The 9,641-nt window shown below is 40.7% G+C and overlaps 1 pseudogene; it reads left to right on the plus strand.

The window, feature by feature from the left end:
* Nucleotides 1–821: 821 nt before the first annotated feature.
* Nucleotides 822–9,312, plus strand: LOC150004730 (large ribosomal subunit protein uL24 pseudogene; annotated as a pseudogene).
* The last annotated feature ends 329 nt before the right edge of the window (nt 9,313–9,641 follow it).

A 9,641-nucleotide genomic window follows, 5' to 3' on the forward strand; every position in this document is an offset into this window, starting at 1 on the left:
TACTCCTGAATAACAGCATGACTGGAGGTGAGCGATGCACCAACTTTTTAAAAAAGTAACTCTGGAAAACAGTAGTTTTCACTGTATGTTATAGCGCTAAAGAACCGTTTTAAACATGGATATGGGTTAGCAATTCTGAGGCTACCTTATATGTATTCAAGGACTGAGCAATATATTGTAAATGAGATTAGGGGTTTCTCACTGTCATAGAAAAGAGTTATAAATAAGAAAATGAGAAATAATAGAACAAACTCTGTGGTACTGGATTGGCATTAGAGTTATCAGTATGAACCCATGATTATGTATTAATTTACACACACGTGCACACACAAAGGTATATACACAGATAGATGTAGAAATAAATGCAGATGTACATTAGTATATGCATATATATTTCCTAGTGTGTTCTGCTGAGAGGATCCAGAGCAATGAAAACAATGACAAAAGTACAGCGCAGGGAATATAGTCAATAATATTTTAATAACTGTGTATGGTGTCAGGTGGATAGTAGAGTTATTGAGGGATCACTTTGTAAGTTATATAAAATTGTCTAATCACTATGTTGTACACCTGAAACTAATACAATATTGTAAGTTAACTGTAATCAGAAAAGAAAGACAAAAGAAAGAAAACAACGACATTCCAGTGGCGATGAGCACAATTGATTCCCAGATCGTGGTGTCTATGCCATTCCCCAATAAAAGGAACCAGGACTTCTTAAAGCAATGGTTGATTCCAGGACTGGAGCAAGGAAAGCATGAGATGAGCTTGGAACTGCTCAAAAATATGATGGAGCACGATGAAAGGATGCAGGAGCCAACATGAGGGCACTGCCAGTGGCCAAAGCTGGTACAATTCGAGCAGTAAAATAAATACTGATAGTAATGAATTCTAATACCTAGAACAAAGTATATTTCCATTAGTATAGAGATTGATATTAATTAGAAATTAAGAAATAAATGGGGAAGTGACACCTCTTCCTTAAAGCATAATTCAAATTCATAAATGTAGAAGAAATGATAAAAATAGAAAACCACCTTTGTCAAAGAGTAAAAATGGATGCTAAAATTAGCAGGTAAATGTATGATGAGTAACAAGGTAATGGCATAGTCTCAAAATATCTACCAACAAGATATTTATTAATTAGAAAAGAGAAGATAATAGCTTTACACTTGAGACATTTGGCAGACAGCACCTTTATCATGTGATCAAGGCTAATATCAGTAATTATCATATATTTCCAGATAGGTAGCATGAAGAAGGGCAAAATATCATTTCTGTGGTATCCTTGTAAAAAATTCATGGCCTGAACTTAATCCTGAGGGAACATCATACAAACCTAAATTGAGGAACATTATATAAAACAATAGGCCAGTCCCTTAAAATGTCATGAAGGATAGGAAAGATGCAAGAGCTGTCCCAGACTGCAGCAGACTAAGGAAATATGACAAAAGGATACAGTATATGAACCTGGCTTGGACCTTGGACTAGAAAAAGGACATTAGTGGAATAATTGAGATAAGGTTTGTAGAATAGTTAATAGTGGTAATGTTAATTTCCGGGTTTTGACAATTGTTCTTTAATTAGAAAATACGTTAACACTTGAAAAAATGGGTGAAGTTGGTAAACAGGAATTTTTTGTCCAAGTTTTGCAATTTTTTTTGGTAAGGTTGAGATTATTTCAAAATGAAAAGTTACAAAAAGCAGAAAAGAATACTGGTTCACCTTGGGCACCAACTGGGAGGTGTGTGAGGAAACCTGGGGTACTGGAAATATTGGTATATGAACATTTAAATTTCACTGAGCACTGTGGTTAAGGTTTATGTAAGTATGTTATTCCTCAATTTTAAAGAAGTGTTTAAAAAAGAACCAAATCAACTTCAACCAAGAAAAACTGATGAACAAGCTCAGTGATTTGCATTGGCTAGGCTCCTAATAACAATCCAGAAATGTACTATTTATCTTCATGGTGCTGCCAGCAAATACTGCAATTCCCAAGGAGAGACCTCAGATGTTTGCATTCACATCCCAAGTCAGCATTTCAAGAGTGCTTACAATTGGCAGACGCTGTGTGAAGTGAATTTTTTTTTTAATTTGTTGATTTTTCATGACAAAACAGTGAAGGAAATTTTAGTACTCACCTACACTCCCCTTTAAGATGAGGAAACCAAGTCTCAGAGATGTGAGAAGACATTGACTACCCAGGCAGGAGCTGGCAAAGCCAGCATTTGAGGTCAGACGTGTCTACTTCTAGGTCCTGGATGTTTCCTGCTAGCCTACACTGCTGCAAGCATGAAGATTTTGACTTGCATTTTCAAAAAATGAATTCCAAATAATGTTATGGTTATAGTTGTCCAACCTGTACTATGGTCATGATTTCATGATTTTTAGCTGCACTATATTAAAAAAAAAAAAAGTCTAATTAAAGGAAAGTTTGGGCACTTATCTCTTTATAAAGAAATATGATTTCAAATGTTTGGAAAAGTCTTTAAGTTTCACTTTTTATCAGCTTGGTTTGTTTTTCTTCATTAATTTTTAAACTTCACCAACTTTCCTTTGAATATAAGTTGAATGCCTATCACTACTCATAATAAAATAATAGAACAAGTTCAGACAAATTCACTGTCAAGTTGATGGGCAATGATGAAGTAATTCTTTCACAGAGTATTTCTTTGTACCTCTTTGCCATACATATTAGAGACTGCTCTATTGCACCTCAAACATCTCTTATTCCAATTAGCCCAGGAATCCTGAAATCATCTCAATATAGCCACATCATTTAATGGGGTCCTCTGTGGGCAATACAATCTGGTGTTTAAGTCAACACACCTTAAATTTTGATATACTTAGGTGAAGTCCTAGTTTTATTGTTCTTTTAGTGGTAAGACCTTGGGCAAGTTATTTCAGTTCCCTGAAGTTTAGTGTCCTTATAATTAAAATGAGATGACTGCTGCTGCTACTGCTACTAGTACTGCCACTAGTATTGCTAATGCTACCACTAGTACTAGCATTACCACTAGTACTGCCACTACTACCAACACTAGAACTGCTACCACTAACACTGCTGCTACCACCACTAGCACTGCTGCTACTACCACTCCTACTGCCACTACTACCACCACTCATAATGCTACTACTACTACCACCACTAGCACTGCTACCACAAACACTGCTGCTATTACCACTACTATTGCCACAACTACTACCACCACTACTACTGTTACTACTAGAAGTAATATTACTACAATCTATCTTGGGTTGTAGGAGTGGTAAATGAGGTAAAGCATGTAAAACACTTTGCATATTCTTTGACATGTAATCATTGTTAGATATTATTGTTTCCTGGCACTAATCCAAGCTGACTTATATTCTATTCATTGTTCCAGTGTTCACACAGGTATTTGTATCGAGAACCTACTATGCACAAAGCACTCTGAGGGGCACAAAAACTGAGGTTTTCAGACTTCTGGCCAAGATGGAGGCCTAGACTGACATGCTTCATCTCCCTCCACAACTAAAAAGGAATACAATTTCCTCAAAACTAGAAGCAACCAGAAGTTCCAGAAAATCAAACTGCATGGAAGTTCAACAAACAAAGATATAAAGAGAAATACTCATCCAGACAGGTAGGAGGGACAAAGCCAGGGCAGAGAGGACACAGTATGGTGGTGGCAGGAGCGGTGGCAGTGTCAGGCCAGCAGAAAGCACATTTACATGTTTTAAAAAGTCAGGAGAAACAACTGGGGAGCGTTCCCAGCCCCTAACCAGACCACACAGCTCACGGTCCCAGCAATGGGGAAAATCAAGCCTCATTGCTTTTTTTTTTTTTTAAGTATATTTTATTGATTATGTTGTTAGAGTAGTTCCAATTTTTCCCCCTTTGCTCCCCTCTACCCAGTACCCACCTTCCCTCCAGCAATCCCACCCCCCTTAGTTCATGTCCATGGGTTGTGCATATAAGTTCTTTGGCTTCACCCTTTCCTATATTATTCTTAACATCTCCCTGCCTATTTTGTATCAACCGAGTATGCTTCTTAGTCCCTGAACCATTTCTCCATTTCTCTCCCTCCCCTCTCCCAGCTGATAGATAACCCTCCAAATGATCCCCATACTTATGATTCTGTTCCTATTCTGGTGTGTTTAGTTGGATTTTGTTTTTATTTTTTAGATTCAATGGTTGAGAGTTGTGAGTTTGTCATTTTAGTAATCATGGTTTTGACCCTCTTTTTCTTAAGTAAGTCCCTTTGACATTTCATATAATAATGGCTTGGTGATGATGAACTACTTTAGCTTCACCTTGTCTGGGAAGCACTTCATCTGCCCTTCCATTCCAAATGATAGCTTTGCTGGATAGAGTAATCCTGGTTGTAGGTTGCTTTTCATCGCATTGAATACTGCTTCCCAGTCCCTTCCTGCCTGTAAGTTGTCCTCTGAGAAATCAGCTGATAGTCCTATAGGCATCCTCCCAGTAGGCAACTCTCCACCTCTCTCTTGTTGCCCCTAGGACTCTGTCTTTATCTTTCACCTTTGGCATCACAGTCATGATGCGTCCTGGTGTGCTCCCCTCTGGGTCCAGCTTGCCTGGGACTCTCTGTGCTTCCCAGACCTATATGTCAATCTCCTTTGCAAAATTTGGGGAGGTTTCCTCATTTTTAAAAATTCTTGTTTCCTCATTCTACACTGGTTGACTGTTTTTTTATTCCTTATGTTCCAAAGGAAGAACAATGATTTGAACCCCGGTTTCCTTCCTTTCACCATTGGTTTTGTGTGGATTTTCCTTTGTTTCACTTAGCATAGCCTTTACTTCTTCTCTTATGCATTTCCCATACTCAAGCATATCTGTCAAGCCTGTGAGCATCTTTATCACCAGTGTTTTGAATTCTGTGTCTTTTAGGGTGTCTATCTCCTCATCTGTTAGGTTGGCTATCTCCTCGTCACTTAGTTATCCTACTGGAACCTTGATCCGTTCCCCATTTTGGGCCATACTTTTCTGTCTCCTCATTCTGACAGGCTCCTGTGTTTGTTTGCCTCCACATCCCAGATAGAGCTGTTGTTCTTGTTACATTGTAAGGGGCGGAACCTAGGGATTGGTCAGTACATGGTGACCTGTTTCACAATGCTGTGGTGCTGTATGTGGGGGAGGGGTCTGAGAGGTAACAATGCTGCCTGCTCAGCACTCACACCTTTTCCAGGCACCTTTCCCACTTATACACTGGACTGGCTGCCCTAGTCATCGTTCCCAGAGTGAATGTGTCTGCGAACGTTCTAGGACCGTGAGGACCCTTCAAACAAGCTGACTCTGCAGAGATTGGTAGTTTCTGCCTCCACCCCATCCCCCACTGGGATTTTCCCCGGTGCTGGGACCATGGGCTGCGAGGTCCGGTGAAGAGCTGGGAACACTCCCCAGGTGTCCCTCCTAACTTTTAAAATGTGTGCCTGCACTTTTTGCTGGCCTGCTGCTGCTGCCGCTGCCGCCGCTGTTGCCACCACCACATCGTGTCCTCTCCACCCGGCTACATCCTCCTACCTGTCCGGATGTGTATTTCTTCTTTATATCTTTGTTTGCAGGACTTCCATGTAGTTTGATTTTCTGGAAATTCTGGTTGTTTCTAGTTTTGAGGTAGTTGTATTCCTTCTTAGTAGTGGAGGGAGATGCAGTGTGTCTGTCTACACCTCCATCTTGGCCATAAGTCCCTCATTGCTTTTGACTGTGCAAACCAGTGGGGGTTGGGGAAGAGGCAGAGACTGCTGGTCTCTCAGCAGAGTCCACTTGTTTAAAGGGGCCCCACTGTTCTAGAATGACTGCAGACCCATCCACTCTGGGAACGACAGCCAGGGCAACAGCTAGAGAGGCACCAATCCCTTACGGAAGTGGGAGAGGTGCCTGGAAAAGGGATGAGCGCTGGGAAAGTGGCATTGTTCCTTCTCAGACCCCTCTCCCACATACAGCAGCACAATGTGGTGAAACAGGTCGCCCTGTACTGACGAACCCCTAAGGCTCTGCCCCTTACAACGTAAGGGGAGCAACAGCTCTGCCTAAGACACAGAGGCAAATACACACAGGAGACTTCTGGCCAAGATGGAGGCCTAGACTGACACACTCTGTCTCACTCCACAACTAAGAAGAAATACAACTACCCCCAAAATCAGAAATAACCAGAAGTTCCAACATATGAAGTTATAAAGAAGTGGTGCTCCTCCAGACGGGTAGGAGGGACAAAGCTGGGGTGAAGAGGTCAAGCTGTGTTGGCAGCAGCAGCAGCGGCAGCGGTAATGGCAGCAGGACGGCGGTAAGCACAGGCACCCATATTTAAGGGGAGGCGAGAAGCGCCTGGGGAGCACCCCCAGCTGCAGAACAGACCCATCAGCTTGCGATTCTAATGCCAGGAAGGCAGACCCCCATTGCCTTGGACTGTGAGATCCAGAGGCGCTGGGGACAGAGAAAGGAGGCTCCCACCCCCACAGAAAACACCACAGCATGGTGAGAAGGGTTGCCTGGTTGTGAGGAGTGCATGGGTCTCTGCACCCTATAGTGTAGGAGGTGTGACAGCCCTGCCCAGGAAGCAAAGGTAAACACAAAAGTGTCAGGATGGCACATACCATGATAGAGATCCCGGTGACACAGCTGACCAGATAGTAAATATCTAATCTAACGAAGCAGCAGATAGGAAATCTTTCTGAGGCACAGTTCAAAGCGTTGGTTATGAAAATGCTTACAGACCTAACAACAGGTCTTAAACAAGACAGGGAAGGAATGAAGGCTAGTCCTGCTGAAATGAACAAAAACACATAGGAAACAAGTGGTAAGGGAAAGAAAACCAGAGATCAAATCAACAAATTGGAACATAGGGAAGGAACAGTCAACCAGTGCAGAAAGAGGAAATGAAAAGTGAGGAAAATGAGGAGAGGCTCAGAAACCTATGGGACAGCTATAAGCAGGCCAACATCTAAATCATAGGTTTGCCAGAAGGTAAAGAAGAAGAACTAGAAATTGAAAAATTATGTGAAAAGATAATGAAGAAGAACTTCCCTAACTTGGTGAAGGAAATAGACTTACATGTCCAGGAAGCACAGAGAGGTTCAAAAAAACTGGACCCAGGCAGAATCACACCAAGACACATTATAATCAAAATGTCAAAATTAAGGATAAAGAGAGAATCTTAAAAGCAGCAAGAGAGAAGAGAATTATGTACAAAGGGGTCCCAATAAGTCTATTAGCTGATTTCTCAAAAGAAATTCTGAAGGCAAGAAGGGACTGGCAAGAAATAGTCAAAGTAATGAAAAGCAAAAACCTACAACCACGATTAGTCTATCCAGCGAAGCTGTCATTCAGAATAGAAGGGCAGAGAAAGTGCTTCCAGGACAAAGTAAAACTGAAGTTCATCAGATCCAAACCACTGTTATATGAAATGTTAAAGGGACTTGTTTAGAAGAAAGAGGATCAAAACTATGAACATTAAAATGAAAACTGTATCACAACAACCAACAACAGAAGCTAGGGAACCCAAACAAAGGCAAACTAAGTAGGCAACGAGAGTGGGAAAAGAATTATAGGTATGGGGAACATATTGGGGGGAGGTCAGCAGGGAGGGGGAAGGGAGGGAGATGGTACAGGAATTAAGAAGCATAATAGGAGGAATTAAGAAGCATAAGAGGGGGTAGACAGGAAGATGTTGAGAAGAATTACAGTAGTCCCTCTCTATATCGCGGTTCACTTATCACAGCCTCACCATATTGCAGGATTTTAAAAAATATTATATTTAATTATTTATCGCGGATTTTTCACTATATCACAGGAATTTGCAGTACTGTATATGTATGTTGTTAAAGTTACGTAGGTTTAAGAGTGTAGAATAAATGTAAGGTTCCTACTTCGTGGGGTAGTCTAGAACAATACCTGCGATAAGTGAGGGAATACTGTATATGCACAACCAATGGGCATGGACTAAGGTGGGGGGACAAATGGAGGGAGGGGTGTCACTGGGTGGAGGGGAACAAAGGGAAAAGAAATTTGGACAACTGTAACAGCATAATCAATACAGCATTTTTTTTAAAAAACTGATTTTTCAGTATGTCAAAGGGAGATGATTTTACTCTGGAATTCTTTCTAATCATATTTGATGTGCATCTACAATGTGCCAGCTATTGTATCAGGTTTGAGGGAAAGAGCAGCAAATAAAAGTTCTCATAATCATGAAACTTAATATTTTATTGGGAGGAAACAGACAATAAACAAGTAAACAAAGACACAAGAAGAACTGCAGTTAGTGCAGAAAGTAAAGCAGGTTTATGTGACGGAGAGTAACTGAGGAAGCCACTCATTGATTTGGCAAAACCTCCTGCTCCTTGCCCTATCTTTCTGTCCTGACCTCTCTGATTGCTTACCTGCCCACAGAGTCAGAGCAGCCACTGTTGACAAAATGTGGATGTGGGAGGCTCAAGGTGGAAGGGGCCTTCATCCTGGCATCCTGATGCCCAGGTTCTCTTGCCTAAGCCACTGTTATTTTGTGTTTTTTTTTTTGTCACTCACAGCCAGGCTTAGCAGTACAAAAACCAATTACTTATTCTTTTCTGAGGAGTTTTCTGCTTCCAACCTCATCAAATATGGAAATCTGGAACAAAAACTCATAAAAGTAGAAGAAATGCCAGAAAGTACAAACTAGTATTAACAATTTAGATTTATTTTGTATATATATTTTAGTACTTATAGTAACTTGTGAAGCTTTATTCCTACTCATAAATGTCATAATAACTTTATGAATTATCTACCTCAAGCTTCAGTCAAAAGATGAAAAACAGGTAAACTTAAAGAACTGGAAGAAGCCTGTGGCTCTCTTCTCTTTTGAGGCCATTGCTGAAGCGCCAGTGGTCAAAATAAAGTTCAATCCCCTTGTGACTTCTGACCAGAGCAAGAACTGAAAAAGGCATTTCAATGTACCTTCTCACATTTGCAGGAAGATTATGTCTTCTACTCTTTCCAAAGAGATGAGACAGAAGTACAATGTTTGATTCATGCCCATCCAAAAGGATGACGAAGTTCAAGTTGTATGAGGACATTACAAAGAGCAGCAGATTGGCAAAGTAGTCCAGGTTTATAGAAAGAAATATGTCATCTACAATGAACGAGTACAATGGGAGAAAGCTAATGGTACAACTGTTCATGTGGGCATTCACCCCAGCAAGGTGGTTATTAACAGACTAAAACTGGACAAAGACTGCAAAAAGATCCTTGAACGTAAAGCCAAATCTAGCCAAATAGGAAAGGAAAAGGACAAATACAAGGAAGAAACAATTGAGAAGATGCAGGAATAATGTAATCTATACAACTTTCATTAAAAACTTGAGATTAAAAAAAAAAAAGATGAAAAAATACAGTCCTAGTAGTCAAGCAGCTTCTTAAAAAGTAGTTGAGCCAAGATTTAAGCCAGGTGTGAGAGAGCCTCCCACTCCCCCATGGTATCTCGAAGGTCAGCAGGAAAGTCAAGTGAACTGAAAAGATAAGAGAACCATGTCACATGGTAGGAAAAGTATTAAATAAATGGCTTATGACTAAAAGGACACAAGAGCAAGAACAATCATGACACTAAAGACTTCATTGGGAGACCCACCTCTATGGTCCTCTTGCTGGTGTCTAGTTCTAT

The sequence above is a fragment of the Furipterus horrens genome, unplaced genomic scaffold (genome assembly GCF_987537825.1).
Source record: "Furipterus horrens unplaced genomic scaffold, mFurHor1.1.pri manual_scaffold_7, whole genome shotgun sequence".
Lineage (NCBI taxonomy): Eukaryota > Metazoa > Chordata > Mammalia > Chiroptera > Furipteridae > Furipterus > Furipterus horrens.